The sequence below is a fragment of the Monodelphis domestica genome, chromosome 7, assembly GCF_027887165.1.
Source record: "Monodelphis domestica isolate mMonDom1 chromosome 7, mMonDom1.pri, whole genome shotgun sequence".
Taxonomy (NCBI): Eukaryota; Metazoa; Chordata; class Mammalia; order Didelphimorphia; family Didelphidae; genus Monodelphis; species Monodelphis domestica.
This window is the reverse complement of record NC_077233.1, coordinates 91,683,780-91,700,768: the sequence shown is the minus strand read 5'-3', so window position 1 is coordinate 91,700,768 and position 16,989 is coordinate 91,683,780. Positions and strand designations below refer to the sequence as shown.

The 16,989-nt window shown below is 40.7% G+C and overlaps 1 long non-coding RNA gene across 2 annotated transcripts in view; it reads right to left on the bottom strand.

Moving 5' to 3' along the window:
* LOC130455481 (uncharacterized) overlaps positions 1 to 15,761 on the bottom strand; it is a 92,834-nt gene extending 77,073 nt beyond the window's left edge. The window contains exons 1-2 of one of the 2 annotated variants that reach the window (XR_008913476.1): positions 15,624 to 15,761; positions 115 to 234 (exon numbers count right to left, since the gene is read on the bottom strand). This is a non-coding gene — a long non-coding RNA (uncharacterized LOC130455481). The remainder of the gene's footprint in view (positions 1 to 114; positions 235 to 15,623) is intronic. The other variant, XR_008913475.1, reaches the window with a different exon arrangement.
* Positions 15,762 to 16,989: the final 1,228 nt, after the last annotated feature.

Genomic DNA, 16,989 nt, shown 5'->3' with positions numbered 1-16,989 from the left:
GATTTTATAGTACCTCAAACTAGGGAAAGGGAGGTGTTAACCAGACTGTGGCTGCCTTCTTTTAGAATTCATTCTATGACACACATGAAGGAGAAGAGAGCAGCTTATACTTACTTTGGGTGTTAAAGATTTGATTGTATTTGGTCAAGCTCTCTTTGCAACCCAAGTTTTCATCTTTGAGGAAAGGAGTAGGCAAAGACCCTCTTTTTTCCGAGTCTTAGGGAGACTGCTGGCCTGTGATAAAATAGGAAAAGCATAGATGAAGGATTAATCATGATTTTGATAATTTCATTACTACTTTAATGAGGGGAAAGGTGGTTCTACCCAGTCTGGGTTTAACAGTACGCTGGACCTTCTTTGTAGCCCCAAATAGTAACTTTCCAGGAGGTAGTTGAGATCTGCAGAACTTGGAGAAAGGCCATATGAATGAATGGCCAGGCAGTTTATAGGATTGAGAATTGTCCAACTCTGTCTTTTACAAATGAAGAAACTTTATTCTGGAAAGAAGGGGAGTGACTCATCTATAGTCATCTAGGCAGAAAATTAGGTAGATTTGGGATTCTGTAGCAAGTCATCCAGATCCAGTCTCTTCTATCTGGAAAGCTGCTGGATCCCCACATTGAGACTGGTTTCATCTTAAGTTTAAAATTTATCTGAGGACTGGAAAGATTCACTTTTAATCGGTAAAAATTCCTGCAATCATCTCAGCCAATGCTTTGGAGGCATTAAGATTGTGGGGGTACCCATAACTTGTGTTCATTCAACAAGTTACAGTGTATTCACAGGACTCTGCTAGGTTTGATGCATGACAAAGTGCCTGCCATCAAGAAGTCCAGCCTGTTAGGGAGGATAATACATGAAAAGTGCCAAAGTTGTCAACAAGAATTAAGTGTGCCTAGTGTATGTCAAGTACTGCTAAATGCTGGAGGTACCCAAAAAAGTACCCGCTCTTTATAAGGAAGTGCTCCTTATTGGGAGAGACAACATGCAAATAACTACATGTACACAAAATATATATACAGGCTAAATGGGGGATGGTTTCAGAGGAAAGGAACTTAGATTAAGGAAGATAAAAAGGCTTCTTTCAGAAGGTGGAACATTGATATTTGAAGCAATCAAGGAAGCAAAAAAGGAAGGAGTTCTACACATGGGAGAGAAGGGGAGTAGGAATGTCAAGGATGCCAGAGGTACTGGATTAGAGTACATGAAGGGGTGAGAAAGTCATAAGAAAAGACCAAGTTATGGAGGGCTTTAAAAGTCAAACAGGATTTTAAAAAAAATCCTGACTGGAGCTTGTTGAGGTCAGATGGTATTTAGGATCAAACTGATAGGAGGATGGATTAGAGTAGGGAGAGTGTACAGAGCAGGCCATTTTATGCCAGGTATGTTTATTTCATTTTTAAACCCCTACCTTCCATCTTGAAATCGATACTGTGTATTGGTTCCAAGACAGAAGAATGGCAAGGGCTAGGCAATGGGGGTTAAGTGACTTGCCCAGGGTCACTGCTGATGCCAGGTATGTTTAGAAAGACACTCTAGGATGCAATACTGTAGTATTGTAAGTACTGCACCATAATCATCTCACTACTACGAAGGCTAATTGTGAACTAATAGTCTTGGATAATGATTGAACCGAATATCATAGTATGAGTGCTAAGGGGAGAAACCATAAAAATTGAAACTAGTCAGAACTTGCACCCTCCTTCCACTGGTTATGTGGCCTAGGGCATATCATGTTTAATCTCAGCCCCAGTTTCCCTTTGTGTAAAATAAGAATTCTCTCACCTTGCCTTCCTCAGAAGAATGGTAAAACTCAAGGCTTCCTGGGAAAGCCGCCTTCATGATTATAAAAGTAATCTCTTATTTCTGTAGTTCTTAGGGTAGTGGTGTCAAATATAGAAATAGGAACTCTACATAAGAATCCCTGCAGGCACTTAATTTAGAAACCAAGTATAGATGCCTTATGTTTTATTGTATTTTTATTTATTTTGTTAAATACTACCCAATTACATTTTATCTGATTCAGGTAGCACTGAAGGACCTTGCCAGGTGTTTGACACCTCTAAGGAATTGCAAATGACTTTCATTTCAGCTTCCCTAGGGTATAGGCAGTAAAAGTAGTTATTTCTTTTTTGAAGATAGGGCAGCTGATGCTGAGAGATTATGAATTTCTCATAGTCATCCTGCTAGTGTCTGAAGTAAAATGTGAACCCAATGATTTTACCAAAATGACACTGAAAGGTTCTTTAGTGAAAGATGGTGTTAATTTTCTTCATTGCTTTTCTTGGTGCTCTCCAAAAACAAATCTGCTTTGGAGTTTGCATGTGTTTGTATGTTATCTAATTGAATTCCAGAAACATTAAGCACTTACCCAAGACTTTGCTAAGCCATGGAAGTACAGATAGTCACCTATTATCTATCTTTAAGGAGCTTAAAATCTAACTGCATTTACCTGATGATAGATATTTATGATAGATATTTTATAAGGTAAACTGTGATAGAGATAAAGGGTAGATCCAGGCTAAATACTCTTTAATGATTAAGAATCTTTGAAGCTGTGATACTACCCAAAAAGGAAAGGTGAAGATGACCCTAAAAGGACTTTTGAGAGGTGTTTGGAGGCTATTTTATTTATTTATTTTTATTACTTTCCTTTTCCTTTTTTTTTTTAAAATTTGGAAAATTTTATTGAATTAATTTAGAATATTTTTCCATGGTTAGAAGATTCATCTTCTTTCCCTCACATCCCCTACCCACCTCCCATAGTGGAAGCTCAATTCTCCTGGGTTTTACATGTGTCATTGTTCAAGAACTATTTCCATATTATTGATATTTGTACTAGGGTGATTGTTTAGAGTCTACATCCCCAATCATATCCCCAACAAGCCATGTGATCAAGCATTTGGTTGTTTTTTTTTTTTCTGTGTTTCTACTCCCTCAGTTCTTTTCTCTGGGTGTGAATAGCGTTCTTTCTCATAAGTCCCTCAGAATTGTCCTCAATTACTGCATTACTGCTAGTAGAGAAGTCCATTACATTCCATTGTGCCACAGTGTATCTGCTTTGGGGTGTGTGGATTCTGGGTTTTTTCTTCTCTGGATATACTTCATCTAGGCTGTGAAGGCTTGTTGACAGCTCATTAACAAAGTAGATCTAAACTGTGGTGGAAATTCTGATTGGACATCTGGTGGAGAACTGAGGAAGGGAATGAGAGGCTAAGGCTAAGGACAGACATTGGGACTCCGAAGGTCATTTTTTAGCCACTTTGGGAAACGAAGAGAGAGAGAGAGAGAGAGAGAGAGAGAGAGAGAGAGAGAGAGAGAGAGAGAGAGAGAGAGAAAGCGCGCTATGACAGGGAAGCTTAATATTCCTTACTCTATTGCTTCATTTTCTCCTACCCCGTGGATCAGATCTCTTCCATTCTCCATTCTTCCATCATAATGGGAGTTCCTGGGGACTCTAAAGACCAGGTTTCATTCTATCCGGAAGAGGGCAACTAGGATGGTGAAGGAAATGAAGACCAGATCCCTCAATAGAGACAGTTCAGGGAATGGGCTGTTTAGCCTGGGGAAAAGAAGGCTTTAGGGAACTATGAAAGCCATTTTTAAGAATTTGAGGGGTTTTGATAAGGAATAGGGCTTTTCTGCTTGGCCTCAGAGGGCAGCATTGGAAGTTATAGGTAGAAGTTGTAAGGCAGACTAAAGAAAACTTTGCAACTAAAATTGCTATTCAAAAGTAAAAAAGGCTGCTTTAGAAGAGAGTGAGGTTCCTATTTCTGTAAGTCTTCAAATTAAGGGTGGATGACAACTTGTCAGAGATAAGAGAAGATTCCATGAATTAGAAGTTGTTAGAACCAGATAGGGAGGTTTGACTTTTGGATTTGCAGAGGGAGAGTCTCAAAGACTACAGTACCCAGAGGTAAGGGCAGGAGGAAAGTCCTCATTCCCCCATAAGGGGGTAGTTAAGATGTGGCTATGATAATGGCTCTATGATTTGAGGTCTGATGCATTTAATGAAAGGGGGGATGTTAAACTCTTTTTCTACTACCTAATTCCCCCCACTGAAGTAAGATAGAATATGTATGTGTATGCATAGAAGTATGTATATGTATACACATGTGTATATGTATGTATATCTGTATACACACGTGTGTATGTGTATATATAAAGGTCAGAGGTGGAAATCTAAGGTGACATGATCTTTTTCCAAACTAGAGAATATCTAGGCCCAGTTTTATCTTGACCTCAATTCTGTTATCCTCAGAATATTTGAAATAGTTGGGGGAACCTCTGTGATGGAAGAGATAATAAATTCTTCCAGAGTAGCGTTAATAGCTGGCTCTGGCATTACAAAGGCAATAGGTGCTTTGGACCTGTTGGACCATGTTTCTCCTTGGGCTATTCTTGGTTGGCAAATCAGCTATATTTACCTCCTGTTCAGGGCTGGGTTGGGTGGCAAGTTAATGACAGGCTGCTAAAAGTAACCTTCCTTCAACACCCTCATTTGCTGCCTTGTTTGGTCTGGCTGCTTGGCTGCCTGGGGACTTCAGGATATTGTTGACCCTTCCCAGAGCTGGGCATTACATCCTCATTTTCCACGCTGGTGCCCAGATACAACCTGTGGGCCCTTTCCTGGGAAAAGAAGCTGTAGCTTGAACCTTGTATACTTGGCTCTGGCCTCCTTGGAATGTTTTGGTTTGGAGTAGACACTGCCTGTCTATACAATCACCTCTGCTAGGCAAGGGAACCCTCATTCTTGGGCACAGCATGTGTATGATGAGAGTTGGAGCACCATGAATGAGGAAGAAATAATATAGGATGGGAGGGGAAGGGTGAAATTTCTGAAATTCAGGCTTGGAGAAGTGCTGTTTGACCCTGGGAATCAGCAGAAACCATGGAGTATGTTTGGTAAATCTGGTATTCACGGATTGACTTTGGGCAACTGACTGTCTTCTGTTTAGTTTCTTTTCCTAAAAAATGAGGAGACTGGACTAGATGGTCTCTGGTTGTTTAGGTCCTTTCCAGCTCTGACATTCTAAAATTTATCCTTTGGATAGAGGTGACACGGCTGTTGCTAGACCTATAAACTAGATGTAAGCCTTTATAGGCAATAGAAAACCCATTGTAGCGAGTGGGAGGCCATTACCAGGAGGGCTTGGGGAGCGGGAGTGGAAGTCACCAGTCCTGGAGAGGGTCTGGAGGGTAGCCCCTGTTAGGTAGTGCCAGCTCCAGGCAGCAGGAACCAGTCTTTAGAAACACAGATCTAAGCCTGCCTTCCTTTCAGCTGCCAGTTCAGTAGCTTTATGGCTGCCCTCCTAACTCCTTGGGTTTCCAAAGCCATTCCATGCTCCTAGCCTTATTCCAGGCCTGGGCAGGCTCATGGACTCAGATTAGATGAACAAGCCCAGTTGGACACAGCTGAAAGGGACCCCCATAGTCAGAGTGAACGGAGAGAATGAGATTGTTCTTGAGAGTCCATTGTAAAGTTCATTTACTTCCTGAAGAACTAGCCATGGTCGAAACCCTTTGGGTGAGAAGAAACTGTAGTCTAGGTTATTCCCTTCAGGGTGTTTGTGTCCTGGAGTGAGGGAAGAGGGGAGGATGGCAAAGCAGGAGCAAACTCAAGCCTTGGCCTTAGTGACTTCCTTTTGGGGCACTTCACACGGAATAGTGAGGCAGGGACCAGGCAGGTAGTATAGAGGAAGGTGGAAAAGCCCGCTCCTCTTTGGGCTCATTTCTTGGGATTGAGCTCAGCACCAGGCTGCCTACACTATTGCCTCCCTGCAGTCTCGGTGCTGCATGGGCCCTTGTGATCCAGTTCCTTAGGGACCCTTGGGGCAAGAGGAACCCCCTGAAAAGGGCTGAGAGCTCAGCTGGCCAAGTTCCAAGAGCCAGAGAAGGAACACTGGAGGAAGGGGGATGCAGGCATGAGAGAAGATGAACAATTGCCAATAAATGAGTTATCTGGGTCAGGTTCCAAGAAATAGAGGTACAATCTACAGGTGAAAGCAAAGGATGTGACCTGCTGTGTTTAATGGGGGGGGGGTCCCTTTTTTGTGTAACAATGGAAGAGGGGGAAGTGAGTCAAATGGGTCTGATTTGCAAAGTTCAACAATTCTCTCCACCCCCATCCCTTCTCCTTGGATCTTTCCCCAGCCAGTCCCCAAAAAAAAGACAGGAAAAGAGGTCCCTGGGGGAACTTTGAAGAAGAGTCAGGAAGTCTTTAGGGCAACCTTTTCCAGGCTCCAAGGAGGAGGGAAGCAGGGGGACCAGAAGTCCCATTTAGGGAGGTCAGACTGGAAGGGAGAGGGAAATTGAGATTGTATCGATGGAAAGAGGAATCACCCCCACCTCAGAGAAACACTTGTCCTGCCTTCTTCCACTGTCTTATCCTTTGGTCTCTGTGGCACGGATTCTCCTGTTTTTCTAGGTCTGGTTTAGGGGCATTCACCTAATGGTGAAGATAAGCTAAGGAAGTGGGGGGGGGGGAGGGATTAAGTATTCCTGGGTATTTTTTTTATCATTCTTATCTCATGGATTTAGATATAAACCTTTGAAGTTATCTATTCCAATTTTCATTTTAAAAAGCTCTTATTGATGTCTTCTGTTTTTACATTGGTTATTTCTACACAAAATCCCCCTCTCAAAAAAACTGAATCCTCTTGTAGCAAAAAAAAAAAGGGGGGGGGGGGAGTAAGGAGGCAGCTGAGTGGTTCAGTGGTTAGAGAGCCAGGCCTAGAGATGGGGGGTCCTAGGTTCAAGCCTGGCCTCAGACACTTCCCAGCTGTATGACCCTGGGTGAGTCACTTTTCCAGTTGCCTAGCCCTTACCACTCTTCTGCCTTGGAACCAATACACAGTATTGATTCTAAGACAGAAGGTAAGGGTTTTTTTGTTTTTTTGTTTGTTTTTGTTTGTTTTTTTTAAAGGCAAGTAAAAATAACTAGGAGGTTTTGAATTCAGTGGAAAGACAGATTCCAAATCAAAGGACCCAAGTTCAAATCCTAGATTTGCCATTTACTGCCCACTTGCTCTCAGGCAACTCATTTGACCTCTGAACTTTCTTCAGCTATAAAAGCATGAAGTTGGCCTTGAACTTCCATTTCTAAATTGTGATAAGTTTCCCTGGTGGACAAACTGTAGGCAACATTTTTTTCCCCTTATAGTTAATTCCTTCCCTCTCTGACAAGAGAAGGAGATACATTTCCTTATCTGTTTATTTTCCAGATAAAAAAATGTTTGAAAGATGTGTTTTGTTTTTATATTATACACATTTACAGATTATTCCTACTTCATGAGAGGTTTCATCACAAAATAAAAGCGGTCTCATCTGAAGTGCATACCATATTTTGAATCTGTAGCATCCCTCCCACATCTTTTTTTAAAATTAACAAATTTATTTTCTTACTCCCCCTTTGGGGGACTTACCAGTCCAATTGGGGGGAAAAAGGAAATAAAAACAAATTTGTTAAAACAAATATACATAGTCAAACAAAACAAATTCCCTCAATATTTGTATAAAGGTGTTTTCATATATGGACAATATATGTATGTGTCTCCTGCACTCTAAATCCATCCTTTCTCCATAATGCATTGTATGCTTCATTATCGAGCCTCTGTAATCTTGGATGGTCATTGTACTAATCATTGTTTTTATGGCTTCCAAAGTTGTTTTTACAATGGCATTGCTACTATAGAAATTGTTCTCCTGGTTCTGCTCATTTTCTTCTCTATCAGTTTATGAAAGTGCTCAGAATTATTCATTTTTAGAATATTGATGTTCTGATATAAATTGTTCTTCTGATCCTGCTTACTTTCCTCTGCATCAGACAGAATATGCTGGGATCCAGCAGGCACCAAGATCTTAGTTAATGGGATAAGGACTTGCTATTTGACAGAAATGCTGGGGAAATTGAACAGCATTAGAGAAGAAATTGGATTTAGACCAACTATCTCACACTTTACCCCAAAATAAGCTCCAAATAGAGCTATATGTAAAAAATTACATCACAAATTCTGTTAGAGAAACATGAAAATCATTCTGTAGCAGACCTACAGAGAAGAGAAAAATTCATGACCAAACAAGGAATAGAGAGAATCACAGAAAGTAAAGAGGATTAATTTTAATTACATCAAATGTAAAAGTTTCTTGCACAAATCTAATAAAGCTAAGGTTAAAAGGGAAAATTAATTGGGAAAATATTTGTTAGCAAATTTCTCTCATAAAAGTTTCATAACTAAAATATATAGAGGACTGATTCAAATTTATAAGAAAAAAGCCATTTCCCAGTTAATAAGTAGTCTAAGGATATAAATAGGCAGTTTTCAAGGGAAGAAACTCAGGTTGATAACCATTTTTAAAAAATGCTCTAAGGGGCAGCTAGGTGGCTCTCTCAGTGGATTGGGAGCCAGGCCTAGAGGCAGGAGGTCCTAGGTTCAAATTTGATCTTAGATACTTTCTAGCTGTGTGACATTAGGCAAATCACCTAACTCACATTGTGTAACTCTTGCTGCTCTTCTGCCTATTGATTCCACGACAGAAGGTAAGAGTTTTTTTTTTTTAATGCTCTAAATTACTAACAACTAAACAATATAAATTCAAGCAATTCTGATATTCCATCTTATACCCATTAGAGTGGTAAAGAAGATAAAAAATGGAAAATGATAAATATGGAAGGGGCTATGGAAAAACAGGCACATCACTGAACAGTGGAAGAACCTATGAATGGGTACAACTATTCTAGAAAGAAACTTGGAATTAGTAAAAAAGAAAACCCTCTATATTCCCTTATCAATAATGTATGTCCTTGGATACAACTATACCACCTCTAGGCCTAGACCCAAAAGAGATCAAAGAAGGAAGGAAAGAGTGTTATAGATAAGAAATAATTTTAGCAGCTCTTTTTGTGGTGGTAAGAAAAAAACTGGAAAATAAAGGGATATCTATTAACAGAGGAATGGTTAAATAAACTGATATGTGAACGAGACAGAATGCTGTAAAAAATGAGGAAATAGATAACTTAAAAAAGATATGGAAAGTCTAAAATGAACAGAAGGCAGAGTGAAGTTAGCAGAACTATTATTGGTTTCTCAATTGTTATAGGATTCTGGTTCCTTTCAGCATTTTCGTTTATATTGTCATAGTTACATTTATTGTTCCTGGACTTGTTCATTTCACTGTGCATCAATTCATTCCAGTCTTCTCCTATTTGTCATTTCTTATTGCACAGGAATGTTCAATTACATTCCTGTTCCACTTTGTTCACAATTCTTTCTACCAAAGCAAGTACTACTATACATATTTTAGTTCAAACTTTTCATCTTATAGATGAAGAAATTGAGGCCAAGAGGGAAAGTGACTTATTCAAAGACACATAGGTAAAAAATGAGAATGGTATCTGGGAGATGTAGAAACAGAATGCAAGACTTTTCTCTTCAGGCAAAAAAACTGGAAAAAATTAAAGAAAAGAAAAAATTGTGTATTTCGATCTACATTCAGACTCTATATCAGTTCTTTCTCTAGAGGTAGATATTAGCTATAGCATGGATGAGAAATTGAAGGACTATGCATAGGCAAAGAAGAAATAAAACTATCACTTTTTATTGCTGATATGATGGTTTATTTAACTAAAAAAGTAATCAAACAATGAACAATTGCAGTAAAGGTTCAGCATATATATATATATATATTTAAAAAGCTAGCATTTATATAATACTTTAAGGTTTTCAAAACAAATTCACAATATAATATCTTATTTAACTAATAATATCTCATTTGATCCTCATGATAATCCTGGGAAGTGGATGTTGTTATTATTCTTATCCTCATTCCTATTTTACAATTTTTTTTTACAATTTTACTATTGTAAATATCTGAGATTAGATTTGAACGCAGGTCTCCCTTGACTCCAGGTCCAGTGCTTTATCCAATGTGCTCTTTAGCTATCCCAAATTGGATTAGAACTCATGTCCTGACGCCCAGTCTAGCTCCCACTTTCATCACAGCAGACCTGTAAGTACTAGTCTGAGTACTGTCCTGTTATTGCCACATGTTGATGGTCCAGCCATGTTGGCCCCCATCAGTCCATTCCTTTGGACTTGTGGTCCCCCTCTGCCTCCTCCTCTTGGCCTCTTGAATCCCTGTTTCCCTTCAAGAATAATTTCAAATACTATCTTGCACAAGAAGTTTTTTCCAGCCCCTTTTCTCCCCATCTCCAGTTGCTCTTGCCTGGACCTCTTTTGTATGGATTTTGTAGGAAGCTCTTCATGCTGAGTTCTCATCTGAATCTGAATGTCAGCTCCTCCAGGGTAGGGATGGCTCTTGTTTTCTTTCCTCTCAAATGCCCTGGGTTAGCCCAGTTTGCTGTTGGATGGTTGAAGAAAGTAGAGTCAGAAAAGTGAGGGAACTTGCCTGGGGTGCCATAACTTTTCAGTGTCCTGGCTGGGATTCACTCAGGTTTTTTCTTGACTCCAAGTGCCCTTTTCCTGCATCTCCCTCAAGTTACACCCCATCCCCAGAGTGCCCCCCAACAGATTCCTCAGCTTATTTGGGGGCTTCATACATTTCTGTGCCAGTCAGTGACTTAAGACCTAGAGGGATCTGGAAGGTTGGGGGAGGAATGGGTCTAGTCCAGGTCAGGGTCAGATACCCTAGGGCCTCATGAGTAGGCTGACCTTATTTCCTCTCCAGTGTCCATCCTGCCCTCTGGCTCCCAGTTTGATAAGGTACATTGTGGCATGTTGGCGCCACCTGGAGGACTTGGGAGATAATGTCCTCTTTGCTCAGCATCCCAGATGTCAGAGAGACCTATTCCTGGTTTTCCTGGAGATTGGGCAGTAGAGAGAGAATACTTGTCCTCTGAAGTCCTGAAGACCTCGTTTTAAAGGCGAAGATAGACCTGGAGCGTTGACTGGGAGGGTAAAGAGGCAAATGCTTTTGTCTCTGCTTTGTTGAGTCTGAGTCACATAGGCTTTGCTTAGTGGGTTTTGAGGTTAATGCTTAAAAAAGGTAGTATTTCCTGAAAAGGAGGGGGGGGCAGCCATGTATCGTAGAGAAGAGGGCTGTGGTTTTCCTGTGGTGTTGTACTGTCCCAGTCTCTGATATTTATTTGGTCTGGAGTTTGAGAAACTTGCTGCCTTTCTTCCTTTTCCTCCAGCTCAATATTTGTGGCCTGATTCTTGAAGCCTGCTGTCTTATTCTGAGTGAGTTGTGCTCATTTGCCCCTGTGTGCTGTGAATTTAAGGGATTCCCTGCCAAAAATGTCTTTTCTTTACCACATAGAAAAAGAATTCTGGGGACAGCTGGGTGGTTCAGTGGATTGAGAGACGGATCTAGAGATGGGAGGTCCTAGGTTCAAATCTGGCCTCAGACACATTCTAGCTGTATGACCCTGAGCAAGTCACTTAACCTCCACTGCTTAGCCCTTACCACTCTTCTGTCTTGGAACCAACACACAATACTAATTCTAAGACAGAAGGTAAGGGTTAAAAAAAATTTTTTTAAAGAAAAATAATCCCACCATTAGAACTTCTTTTCCCATTTCTATCTCTCAGCTGGTCTTTTATTTATTTATTTTTATTCTAGGAATTATTTTATTTTAATTTCTTTTTCTTACCTTTATTTTAATCCAATAACAAATTTCTGCATAAGTTTTCCAAAGCTACATGATTCATGTTGCCTCCCTCCCCTTGTCACTCCCCCTTCTTGGAGTTGATAAGAAATTCCCCTGGGTTATACATGTATTATGTATTATATTTCCATATTATTCATTTTTGTAAATGAATAATCTTATAAAACCAAACCCCCAAATCATATCACAAGTAAACAAGTGATAAATCATGTTTTCATCTGTATTCCTACTCTTATAGTTCTTTCTCTAGATGTGGCTATGTAATAGTTAAAGGAATTGTTGAGGATTGAAGCGGTATCAGGGGATAAGGAAGGTTTTGTAACAGGGAATGGAGGAGTTGAAGGGGCAGAGGGAATATGGCTGCTGATGAGGTAAAGGGAGAGATACCCCTTGCTGAGAGGCTGTCTTTGAAAAGTGGGGTTCCCAAGAAATGGGCAACTATGATAGCCTGAGGGATATCTTCTCTGGATGTTGAAGATACCCCAGGGCAGATAAGCACGGACCCTCCTGAGGGACAAGCCTCCCCTGGACCAAGGTCTATGGGCAGGGGTCCGATAAGGACCGTTTATGGTTGAATGGTGTTCCTTAGGTTCTGCTCCCTCTATGTCCCCCTTGAAATGATAGTTTTCCTCTTATCTGACTGTGGGTTATTTAACTCAAGATGAATTTACTAACAAGTTTGGATTGAAAGGGTATCAGGGTTGAGGGAAGTAAAGATTTCCCTATACTTTTCCCCAGATCGGGTTTGAATCTCTCAGCTTTTGATCTGAGGCCAGGCCTTGCAGGATTGTGGAGGGTTTCTTTTATTCCTGTCTATGCTAATCTATGCTAGTGTTCTTAAGTTCAAAGTCTTTAGCAGAAGACAGCAAGAGGAAGAAATAGTTCTGACCTTCAGAGCTGGTTGGGCCTGCCTCTTTGGGCTAATGCTGTGAAGACCAGCCTTAAGTTCAAACCACTCCCCTTAAATCCTTTTGTTGGATGACAGGACCACAGGAATTCAGGTAGAGCACACAGTTGGGAAAATCCAAGAATAGAGGTATTTCTATCCAGAGACAGGGAGAGAGCTCCTTCCAGTCCAAGGGCCAGGAAAGAGTGACCACTCAAGAGCAACTGTCACTCTCTAAGTCACCCCCCCCCCAACTGTCATAGTTGTCGATATATTCACTCCAACATTTCAGCTGCTGTAGGTTCTACCTCAGTGGCAGAAAAGCCAAAAGCTTGATTCAGTTTTCCTTTCCACCGAGAGCATCCTTTTTCATAAGTCTCTCAGAACTGTCCTGGGTATTACTGTTAATAGCAAAGTCTATCACATTTGATTGTTCCATAATTTTGCAGTTACTGTGTATAATGTTCTCTTGGTTCTGCTCATTTCATTCTGCATCTGTTCATGTAGGTCTTTTCAGCTCTTTCTAAATCACCCTGTTCGTCATTCTTTATAGCACAATAGTATTCCATCACCATCATATGCCACAATTTGTTCAGCTATTCCCCGATGGATGGACATCCCTTTACTTTCCAATTCTTTGCTGCCACAAAAAGTGCATCAGCTGACCTTTTAAAATGTAAATGATGCTGGGTTTATAGCATTTAGAGGTGGAAGAAATTTTAGGAATCATCTCATTTAACAAATTGAGAAATTAAGATGTGAGAAGGGAAGGGATTTGTCCAATGTCTCACTTGCAGTAGAATCAGAATTTGAACCTAGATTTCTTTGACTTCAAATCTAGTAGTCTTTCAACTCCTACTACCTTAAGTGAGTTTATCTAAGACAGATAGCATATGGCATTGGAAGAGGGCTCTGAGAGTATGTAGAAAGAACAAGGAACAGGAGGTGGCAGGGTTTTGGGATTTCAGGATATCCTGATTTATAGGGCATTGCTTTCTCCTTCAAATGAAATAACAAGGCTGGTAATTCCTGAAGTAGGGAGTTAGGGTGATTCCTTATACTGACTAGATCACTGCCATCCTTCCATTCCTTTAGGTCCAAATGCCAGCTCTTCTGTTTGATATTTCAAAGCTTTGTCAACCTGGCTACAATTAACATTTCCAGCCTTATCATATATTAAATCTTCATTCGCTTCATCTAGTCTACAATCCAGTCCAACAGGCCTTCTTGCTTTTCCTCCTGTACAACATTCCTTTTTCTATTCCTGTGTTACCTTTGTAGAAACTATCTTCCATGCCTAATTAGGGTGGTCTCTCCCATCACCTGTTTTTTAGTTCTCTTCAAAGACCAACTTAACCATTCCTTATATTTAAGGCTTTTTTCAATCTCCCTAGCTATTGGTTTCTTCCTCCAAAAACATCCTTGATTTTATTTTATATGTTCTTATATGTACTTTGTATATGATTACTTGTACACATGTTATCTCTCCCTATCAATTATAAGGTCCTGGAAGACAGAGGCCATTTCATTTTTATCTTTGTAGACCTTGCATTTAATAAATGCTTATTGACTGGGGAAAAGGAAGCTGGAGGATATCGACTCCTCCTTCCCAGAAAACATTTGATCTTGATTTCCTTTCCCTTCATCTCTTGCTTATAGGCCATTTCAAGATTCAGGGTATTCAAGATTACCAAAAATCCTCTAGAAGTTTCATAAGAGTATCCAGAAGACATTGGTAGGGTTTCATTGCCATGGGTAGAGTTAGACTCTTAAAGACTATTTGGAATTGGTAAAGATTGGGTCTCCCTAAAACCTTATTCATTACATTAGAGCAATAGCATTTCTACATTTTTAGCCAGAAATTCTACAGTCAAAACATTGATCATGTGTAGATGGGCATGGAATTCATAAATTGTGGGTAACAACACAGAGCAGGAAACCTAAAAGGGTCACCTAGTCCAATTCTCATACTTTATTATTTTTATTTATTTTATTTTATTTATTATGCAAAGAAGTCACCATCTTCCATTGAAAGAAGGAGTTTTCTCTTCTAAGAGTTCTTTATATCAATGCAACCATAGATCTCTATTACAATGAACTTTTTAGAAAGAGAAACTTCATAACCATTATCAGCCATCAATATCTTACTTTCAAAGAGTTTATGAGGCCTGGGACAGTCTGTAGAACTTTTGATGGCAGGGAGAGAATATCAGTATCTTTGACTGGATGGGGATGCTAGCCCCATGGCAGCAGACAACATTGAGAAGTGTTGATATTTAGGAAGATGGGGACTACACAAAGTGGATGGATGACCTGGAATACAGCTTCTTGGATTTTTTGTTTTTTGTTTTGTCTTTTTCCTGTAGGGGTGTCGAGGGAGTCAGATCTTGTTTGGCAGAACTTTCTTCCTATTGCTTTCTGGGAGGTCATCCTCCCACCTCCTCCTCCCCATGTAGCCTGTCCTCATATCACCTCATCCCTACCCTGTAATCATCCACATTCTTTCTCTGGAGCTTGCCAAACCTATTCTCCTTTTCTCTTTTAGGGTGCATCTGGGACCTAGAAATTTTTTGTTGGCACTTCTCTAAGCCCTGGGCATAAATGTTCTGGATGCTAATTATCCTATCTAGAGTAAAAAGACCTTTTCTTTGAAGTAAGAGAAAACTCCCAACAATCAGAGACTGCCCAAAGAGGGATGGGCTATCTTGGGAGGTCATATGTTCCCATCACTGCACTGGACACATTCAAGCCAAGGCTGAATGGTTACTCCTTAGGGATGTTCCCAAGTGAATTTCTAGTTGATTACAAGTGGGACTGGATAAATTCTGGGCTTCTTTCTAGATCTGAGGTCCTGTGATTCTCTGGACCCCACCACTTTCTAGCCCTGAAATCTAGATGCAAAGAAAGGTGAACTGTCAGTTTAGTATTTTTGCAAATCCTTAGTTTCTATCATTAAGGACACCAAGACCTGGAAAGGGAAAGAAATTTGCTCAGTGTTACCCAGTGTTTAGACTAGACCCCAGCTCCTAATCCAGCAAAATTTCCTCGGCACCATTCTGTGTCCCACCTCTCACCAGTGAAAATCGAATGAATACTCCCCATCAGGTTTACCTGCCCAAGACAAAGATAGAGTTTCCTGGGGGATTGCTTTGAGTAACACATCAGCCCTGGACACTCCTCTGCCAGTTCTCCCTGGAAGTGGAAGGTTTGATGCTCTGCACAGCCCGTTTATAGCTTCTTCTTCTGTTAGGCGATAATACAGCCTTTAAAGAAGACCCGGAGCTTGGGTGATGAAGTCAGAACCCTGGGGGTGAGGGGGGGGGGGGGGAGGGAGCGGCCGGCCCACCAGGGGGTGGCGCCAAAGACCCAGCTATGTAGCAAGCATGGAGGGAAGGGTGGGGCCCTATAACTGGGGCTGGAAGCTTGGACCACAGAGGAGTCAGAGAAAAACCAGGAAAACAGACAGAGAGGCATAGAACTATAGCAGGTCGGGCTGGAATGGATTTTAGATGCTACTTGTCCAATCCTTGTCATTTTGTAGTTGAGGAATTGGAAGCCCAGAGAGAAGAAGGGACTTGTCCAATCACAGTCAGTCAGCCAGTGATAGAGCTGGGAATCTGGTCCAGGTATCCTTCTCATTGTAACCCAGGAGGTTGCTACAGTGTTTCCTCAGAAGATCTCCATGTTTTGGCATTCAGAATTTTAGCCTCTGATCTTTTTCATTGGGACTGCCTTCTTTCTGAGAGAAATAACAACAATGACAAACACAGTAACAAAATATTAGTAGCTAGCCTTTATGTAGCTCTTGAAGGTTTGCAAAGTATTTGGTAAATATTACTTGATACTCACAACCTCTTTGGGAGGCAGATGATATTATTATCCTGACTTGACAGATGAGGCAACTGAGGTACATAGTGGTTAAGTGACTTGTCCATGGTCACACAGGGAGTCAGTATCTGAGGTTGGTCATACTCAAGTCTTCTTGGCTCCAGGTCGAGCACGGTATCCTGAAGCCACCTAGCCACCCAGCTAGCTCAGAGTAAGAAGGGAATAGAAGGGAGAAAGGCAGGACACATTGGGTAGGATTCAGATATCCAGGCAAGTTATTCCATTTTCCTAAAGGCAAATATCAGGCTGGTTTCTCCATCTCCCACCCACAGTTCTTGTAGAGATCCTTGATAGTTTACCCATTGGTTTGGGCTCTGGTTTACAGAATCCTGAATGGGATAGACAGGCTATAAGCCTCTTGTCAGGACCTTGGGCAATTTCTTTATAAGAACTACCCAGTGCATGGTACATAGTAATGGGAACTAAATAAATATCAACAGAATGAATGAATGGAACCTAGAGTTCTTAGTGAAAAATAGAGGCTTTGGGAATCAGTTTTTTGCAGGCAGAGAGTCTTTAACACCCGGCTCTGTGAGTATCTGGGAGATGTAGAAACAATGCAAGACTTTTTTCTCTTCAGGCAAAAAAA